General features: G+C 37.6%; 1 pseudogene; it reads right to left on the bottom strand.

Moving 5' to 3' along the window:
* Positions 1-1250: 1250 nt before the first annotated feature.
* On the bottom strand, positions 1251-2169 carry LOC134376999 (olfactory receptor 4C12-like; annotated as a pseudogene).
* Positions 2170-8789: the final 6620 nt, after the last annotated feature.

Here is an 8789-nt window from a genome sequence, read left to right as displayed (position 1 = left end):
GCCTGATATGATGCTAAGCCTTGTCAGTATAGGACATTGAAAGGGGCATCTCTTCCTGATTTTAAATGTTTCCATTTTCATCTTGTTCAGTGTAACTTGCAACAGTGTGTGTTTTTTTCTGCGGGGAGGGGTGGGACATCCTGTGGTGCTCACTTCCAGTGAGTTTCACTGAAAACTTCATGGACAATTTCCCATTGAGTTTCAGTGGCACCTCTGCAGGGAGATTCCAGTGAATTTCAAAGGCATTTCACTGATCAATTTCCTAACTCTGCCTATCTGCACTGGGGTGGGGTGTTTTCTGGCAGCCTTGGTTCACCTGCACCCAAGAGGGCTAATTATTGCTTCTCAGTCCAGGCCACGCTTCCTTGTTTGCCAGCCTTAGTCCACCAGCATTTCAGTGGGAGGCTCCCAGCTTTCCAGTCCCAGACAAGTTTCTTGTGTGCCCATTTCTGTTCAGCTGTGATGAGCTAGTTCTGGTCCAAAACAACCCAGTGAACTTCTCCACCAACCAATGGGCAATGAATACACCTTCTCCAAAATACAGGATCCCAGCCTAGAGGATGGAGCTCAGCTTCTAAATGTGTTCCTTCCTTAGATACTCATCTCAATCTCAGGGCATTCTTTATTCCTTTATAGTTAATCCCCTAATGTAGTTAATAAGTGTATTTAAAATTTCCCTGTTCAAATCAGGGAAATTTTGTGGTCTGTCTCCTAATTGGACCCTAACTGATACAATATGGAAAATTCTTAATATAATATAATATATAATATATATAGCTATATATAATATATAAAACTCTTAATAGAATAAGAAATACAATTATATATCTTTTTACTATACAATCAAAGTTTAATGAACAATAAAATTCACAAAAGGAAGAATTTATATTAAGGCTAGAGTCCAAAATAAAGAAATATAATGAAACATCTTATTTTCAATAATATATATATCTCAATGTTACATAAGGTTATCTTAATATCAATCCACTGTTCTAGATTCATACTTTTTAGCTTCTAGAAATATTTCAGATTTCCAAGTTATTGACAAATAATTATTAATTAAGAAGTATTAAGTAGTAATGACAAGAGCAGGATGGGAGAGAGTAAGTCTGTATTTTAATCCAAGCTTTAGCTTTATGCGTTAAGTGTACATCTGCAAGTATTATGCAACCCCTTGTCTTCATCTACAGATTAAGAGCTTGGACTAGATTACATCTATTACCTGTATGTGTAATGCTCAGTGATCCTATTTAGTCATTATCCAAAGTCACTTTTTTTCTCCACAGCTTCCTTATTGCATTTTTTACCTCAGCATTTCGGAGGGTGTAGATTAAAGGATTTAACATAGGGGTCACCATAGTATAAAAGACAGCAACAGCTTTATCAATGGGGAGAGTAGCCACTGAGTGCAGGTACACAAATACACAGGGCACAAAGGATACGATGACCACTGTGATGTGAGAGGCACAGGTGGAGAGGGCTTTGCACCTCCCCTCTGAGGTATAGTTCTTGAGGGAATGCAAGATGATCACATAGGATACCATCAAGAGGAGGAAGTTTAACAGGCAGTTGAGTCCACTGTTGGCAGCAACAAAGAGACCAAGGGTATGAGTGTCTGTGCACACAAGTTTCAACAAAGGGTATAAGTCACACATGAAGTGGTCTATGACATTGGGGCCACAGAAGGGCAGCCAGACTGTAAAGAGGATCTGAATGGTTGCATGGAGAAATCCTCCAGTCCAGGTCACTCCCACCAGGAGAATGCACAGCCTGTGGCTCATGATGGTCGTATAGTGCAGAGGTTTGCAGATGGCCACATAGCGGTCATAGGCCATCACTGTCAGCAGGGTGATCTCAGTAGCACCAAAAATGTGTTCTGCATAGACTTGAGCCATACGCCCACTGAAGGAGATGATTTTCTTCTCACAAAGGGAGTCCACAATCAGCTTAGGAGCTGAAGAAGAAGAATATCAAGGACAGATGGGTCAGGAAGAAGTACATGTGGGAGCTCAGAGCCTGGCTGGTGATAAAGGTGACCACAATGAGCAGGTTGCCTGAGAGCGTTACCATGTACAGAACAGAAAACACCACAAAAATGACTTTCTGCATTTTGGGGTTCTGTGTAAGACCTAATAAAATGAATTCAGTCATGTTCCTTTTATACTCCATCTATGTGGTGTGGGTGATAGACACTGGAAGGAATATTTTACCTTTACATAAAAAGAAAGAAAGTAAAATTAGAACCATAAAAGAATCAAATAGTGCAAAACTCTCCCTTTTCCTTTTCGGTATTCTGCCACCTCACAGATGATTCCTGCTCTTCCCCCAAACTCTCTAGGAACAGGTTCCTCATTCTCTTAGTTGACTCTTTTAGTCCTTTATTATCCTAACCTCAAAAATATTCTTATAACACATAGGACACCCAGAAGAAAGGGATTCCATTTACTAGGGTCAGGGTAATTGTTGTAAAACTTGAACATAAATATGATGGAATAATGTAGTCATTAGAAGTAATCATATTGTATGATGTGGGGGGCGTGGAAAGGAACAGGTGAAGGGGCATGAAAATCAACTACAATGTATATTGAGAAGTAAAATAAAAATATTTAAATATTAAATTTTAATTTTAAAGAAAAGAAGTAATCATTTTGGAGCCTAATAAGTTTTTAAAATGTATACATGAAACAACATGAATAAGGAACCACAAAATAGTATGTATACCCTAATTATAATTACATAGATATACTACAGGGAAAAAGTTAATGAATAATAGTAATGGAATTAGTTAACTTTTGAAGATTATAGGTTTTATATGTATATTTTGGGTAAAATTCAAATTCAAAAATTTTACCTATAAAATTTTATATAGGTTTTGTTTCACCTATGTTAAAACATGTATAGGAAAAAGTTGATAAGGAAATAATTTTAAATATTGAGGACATTCACCTCTGGATGTTTGATTATGGTTGATCTCTCATTTCTTTGTGTTATTAAAATTTCTACAGTTTGCATTAGTATTTTATCATCAGAAAAGAAATATAATTTCCATATTTTTTCTTGGAGGCCTACAGTTGAAACCATGAGTTTTTAAACAGACTGGAGTATATGGGGAAATAAACATAAGGAATTGTACATTGGAACATCATGGGAACCCAGGAGATATTATCTGGATATAATTGAAGTAACTGCTGTAGTGTGCTTATGAAATTGTTGTTACCAATGCACCAAATGGACACAGGACGAGAGGTCCTGACTGAATACCAACCAAAGATTATTAATCCGTTGTTGCATTTATACCAGTGATACTGATAGACGATAAGTCTGAATAATCAACCAGAATCTGTTTAATGCAAAGTCTATTTTCATTTGCTCAATGAAGAATGCACTTATCACTCAGTTAAACTTTAAGATAGTATTTAAAACTAAGTTTTGCCACTTTTAATTGTCACTTTTTCCTGGACCTCATATTCCTTTCTGTTTTATCTTCATGTGTTCTTAATCACAAAAGCAATGAAGGGTAAGATGAATTCTTCCTGCTACATGCGGGCGTGATACAAAATGAGGCACATGGAAAAGAAACCTCCTTCGGATGATCCCACAAACGCTTCATTGAGAAACTGGCTTTACAGCTCCAAGCCCCAGGATCATGGCCTCCCTTCTGGATAATCCAATGCATCAGAGAATCCTTCCAGAGACAAGAACTCTTGAGAATAAAGGTGAGCACACTTCTAACTGCCAGCTCTTCTCTAAGGAGACAACCCCTGGGAGAATCAGCAACTGACTAATAAGTTTTTTAACTTCCTGAAGGTCTGGACCAAAGGTTAGAATTCATGATCAAAACCAGACAGAAAACCCCAAACTTGACTCATTCATCTTCATTATTTCACTTATTAATTCAGTTTCTTGTATATCTTGAAGTAATCTGAGTATGTTAAAAGAACATTTTTCTCTTACAGTCTTTATCTGTTTCCTTTTTTCTCACACCACACAGACACAAACATACAAACAAAACAACTCAATTGTGTGTGAAAATTCATGTCTTTGATACCCACTATTAATTCATAGACTCAACCATAGGATCAGTTTCCTTTTCTGTCCTTGTCCAAAGACCAATAGTGTGCCTGTTTTCACTCAAATCCTCTGATCTCCATATTTTTGCAGAAATGAGAAATGGAGAAAAGTGTCAATCTGTCAGGAAGACCCTGATCTTCCATACAAGGGCCCTCAGACTGCAATTGAAAAGCAAGGACATAAACAGACAAACTTCTTCCAGAGAAACCTTTGTTACTGGTTTAAATTCCACATCCCCAAACATTTTGAAATGCAAACTTTTACTGTAACTGTGCTTTTCCCCATTCTTAATAGCGTGCAGTGATTTACTTTTGCACTATGTACTTCCTATAGTAGTTAATTTTTATTGAGTACTTGCCGTGTGTTCAGCACTATACTTAAATTTGCTTTACATGTATTATTTCACTTAATCCTCACAATGATGTAATGAGGTTGGTACACTGTTATCCATATTTTGAAGAAAAGAAAACTAGTTAGGAAAAGGTAAATGACTTGCCCAATGTCGTAATGATAAAAAACATAGAGGAGACTGTATTCAAATCCAGGTTGTCTATCTCTAACTCTTTAGCACTTATTCAATGCCTCTTATGTATAGTCCAGTCTACTTCTGGGAATCAGAAGTTTCAGAGTTTGTATATGGGGTCTAGTACCTGAAATCACTATGTGTGGCCAAAGGAAATCCACGGGAGTCTTTTGCTAAGCTATGAAATGTAGAGTCAGATGTTAGTGAGTTCAATGTTCCATTGGACAAGATTCCAGAATTTTTGTACTTTAGAAATCCTCAAGCACCTTGCATTTCATCAATTTATGCACCCTTTGAAGATTAGAAAACTGAGGACCAAAGAGGTAAAGTCCAAGGAAACACAGCTAATGGATTAGGGGCAGAGGACAATGAGAACTCAGAGCTCCTAATGCCCAACACAGTGATATTTTTTCCACCACCTCATCTTGCCTTCCATAAGATGCCTTCAAATGAGTATATACAAGGAAAAGTCACTCTAAGGTGAAAAAGAAAATTAACTTTTATCATTTATCTTTAGCAATACCTGTCTTGGCTCTCTAAGAAAAAGGCCTAGGTTTGAGTGCAGGGATACAGAAATTCAGTCACATTGCTGGGACCACATCCATCGTAGCACAAACAAGGTCTCACTTGGATAGAACAATATCTGAGAAAGTTTGAAGAGAATCAGAATCAGAAGTGCCCCTGAGCCTGGAGTTTAACACAGATTCCCAACAGATCAGAGGGTACACTCTTTCCTTGCAGATGACTTTTTCAACTGCATTTGCCTTTTGGATCTCAGTTTTAGAGCTGAAAATTTCCTTTGAAAAACAGAATCCAAATGCTATCCTCTTCCCCATGCTGACCTGTCTTGACCACAGTGAAGCTCACACATCCTATCTCAGCTCTACCTCCAATGTGCATTTCTTTATTCTCCGTTGCCTCTCATATCTCCTCCTATCAGTACAAGGTGAGATATTCCCCCTCTTTCATCCCTGGAAACCATCAAAGTTAGAGCATTGTTTCAAGGAAATGAGTGACTGTCCATAAGCGTCTAACTATCCAAACCACCATATCACATACCCTACCCTGGAGGAAACCCGCAGTGACCCATCCAGAGACTGAAATCCTTCCACATTCAAAAGCGTGGAAATTGACTCAAAAATCTACCAAACACAAAACTTTTCTTGATCAATTATATATCTATATACAATGAGTAGAACAAATATTTCTGCAAAATATTCTGAAACAGCTAAAAGTGATCTCCCATAAAATATCACAAAGTAAGGTTTCAGTGATTTTAAAAATAAGCCCCTTGGGGAGAAATGGAAATATAAAAAAAATCAGCAATTCTAGATAACTTACCGTGGTTGTGTTTTTAGTTGAGAAGAATACCAAATATATTTAGAAATAAGAAATAAGCCTTATACTTGTGTATAGGTGTTCAAATAGCATGATATTTAATGTATGTTTCCAAACTCCCCACTGACTGAACAATATTACAGGAAGCAGAGAAAGTCAAGATGGCACAAATTTCTTCAAATGGATTCAGCAAGCATTTCCAAAGCTTTAATACCCTTGAAACTCATGTCAAAGTAAAACAGAATACTTTGTCGAATTTGAAACCCAAAGTCCTTAGGTACTGAAGAGAATCTTCTGATCTCGCACACCTAGATCTATGGTTTCAGAAAAAGAAATATGAATATTTCTATTACTTAATACCCCCTCTTATACTGCCCTTAAAATAAGAAAACATCCAGATAAAGAAGTACATAGGGTGAGGTCCAGAAGGGTCCTGAGTGCAGGAGTTTCTGTCCCCATAGAGTTTGGGGTGCACCACTCTTCCAACACGTGGATGGTTTCACCAATCTGTAAACTCTCCATTTAGGGTTTTTATGGAAGATCTATTCTGTAGGGATGATTGATTAAATCACTGGCCATTGGTGATTAATTCAATCTCTGGCCCCTCTCCACTTTCTAGAGGTTGGAGGGTGAGGGAGGCTGAAACTTCACACCCTCTAATCACAAGGTGAGTTCCTCTGACAACCACAACTGGCAGCCAGTAACCTCATTAGCATACAGAGACACTCATCATTATGGAGATTCCAAGGGTCTTAGGAGACCTTGTGTTAGGAATCTGGGACTAAGACCAAATAATATAACAAAAGATACTCCCATCATCCCTAGGAGCTCTGTGTCAAGAACTGGGAACGGATGAGCATTTACTTTTCATTATGTCACGTGATCGCAGCTATTCTGATGTCAGCCCCAAGACACTTTTCATTGCTCCATTCTATAGGTGAACCCAGCTGCCTGAAGATTTTGTAATTCTTTCTTTTCTAGGCAGCACAATTTGGTGATAACAGTGCCTGACTGGGAGTCCGAAAGTCTGAGTGTGGTCCTGACTCTGCCACAAGGTAACTGTGAGAGTTTTGGAAATTCACTTCAACCTCTTGAACCAGTTTTCTCACCTGTAAAGTGATGAAAGTTGCAAAAAAAAAAAAAAGTGTTATCAGCTATAACCAACGGGCCTGCTAGGAAACTGAACTTTTCCCTTGCATTTGTGAGCCACTGCTCTTATTTTACAACCTCCCCATAATCTGAGACCTGGGTTTGAAGCACAGCTTTGGCAATTCCTAATGGTCTGACCTTGAGCAGAAGGGAGGTTCCAGGGAGCTCCCTCAGCCCTACCACCATGTAAGAACATACATAGCAAGAAGACAGCACTCTACGGAGCAGCAAGCTGGCCCTCTACAGATGTCGAATCTGCTGGCACCTTGACCTTAGACTTCAATCCTCAAGAACTATGAGAAATAAATATCTGTTGTTTGAGCCACCTGTATCATTTTTGTTACAGCAGCCCAAGTGAACTAAGACAGAGGGTATACTATAAATACCCTCTAGATTGGCAAACACATTAAGAAGTCTTGGCGGTAACACATGCTGGCAAGGATGCACACCAACAGAATGTCTTATACATTGCTGGTAGGAGTGAATATTGGTACGACCTCTTTCAAAAGCAATTTGGTATTTTTTTGGTAAAGTTGAACATTTATACACCCTTCAACATGGCATTTCCACCTCTAGCTATACACCCCAGGAAAACTTTTCCACACATATATGAATTCTTATAACAGCACTCTTGTATATGGGAAAAAAAATATGGAAACAACCAAGGTACATTGATAGAATAATAAAATAATTATGGCATATTTACTCAATGAAATATTGTACAGCAGTAAAAATGGTGAAATATAACTACATGCAACAACATGGATGAATCTTTGAAATATTATATTATGTGAAAAAAGTGAGTCAGAAGACTGCATATGTATGACAACATTTTATAAAATAAAAAGCAAGCAAACCAATATATTGGCAAGGAATATAAACACACATGTTAAAGTTATTTTCACAAAGTAAGGAAGGTGCAAACCAAACTTCAATATACTATTTATCACTGTGGGAGGCCAAAAAAAAAAAAAAAAAAAACAGAATAGAGAAGCAGTATATGGTGTAAATTATTAGAAATGCTTTTGTTCTTAGGTTGGATAACAAGCTCATGGATGATCATTAAATAATTATGTTTTATAGCACATATATTATATATAATATATTCTTTTGTATCCAATATTTTTAATGAATAATATGTAAAAATGCTTTTATTAAAGGAATCAGCCATGGGGAACCACCTCCCCTCTATAGCCTACCTTCCTTTTCTGCCTTCACTGTGGACACTTCCACTTTCCAAGAAGGAAATCACAGTCCCTTCCCCAAAACCAGAACTACCACCACATGCTTTCTCTGCTCTCTCCCGAACCACAGCAGGTTAAATAAATACGATAATAATTACACCTTCTTTGTATGTGTAATTGACAAATCCTCCAGAGAAACTCAATACTGGAGGGTATATATCTCAACTGAATGGAAGTTGAGAAAATAGAGGTTGTCAAATGGGGTTCAGAGTAAGGGTGGGGGCGAATGGCTGAGGGTCCCCTCAGTGAGCTTCATCCATTAGTAACTCTCAGGATATCTGTAGTAGGAATATTAAAATGGGGTTGTCTTTAAGAGAACAGGAGTCCTGGGAAACACAATTAAATCTTCTTAAGTGGATGTTTTTTCTCTTGTGATAATTGTGTCAAGTCCATAAATCTATGAAACTATGCACGCTACTTTCTTTTTACAAAATCTTCCACAAACAATTTTATGGAAAATATTT

The sequence above is a fragment of the Cynocephalus volans genome, chromosome 4, assembly GCF_027409185.1.
Source record: "Cynocephalus volans isolate mCynVol1 chromosome 4, mCynVol1.pri, whole genome shotgun sequence".
Lineage (NCBI taxonomy): Eukaryota > Metazoa > Chordata > Mammalia > Dermoptera > Cynocephalidae > Cynocephalus > Cynocephalus volans.
The sequence above is the reverse complement of the archived record's forward strand: the minus strand, read 5'-3'. Positions and strand labels throughout refer to the sequence as shown.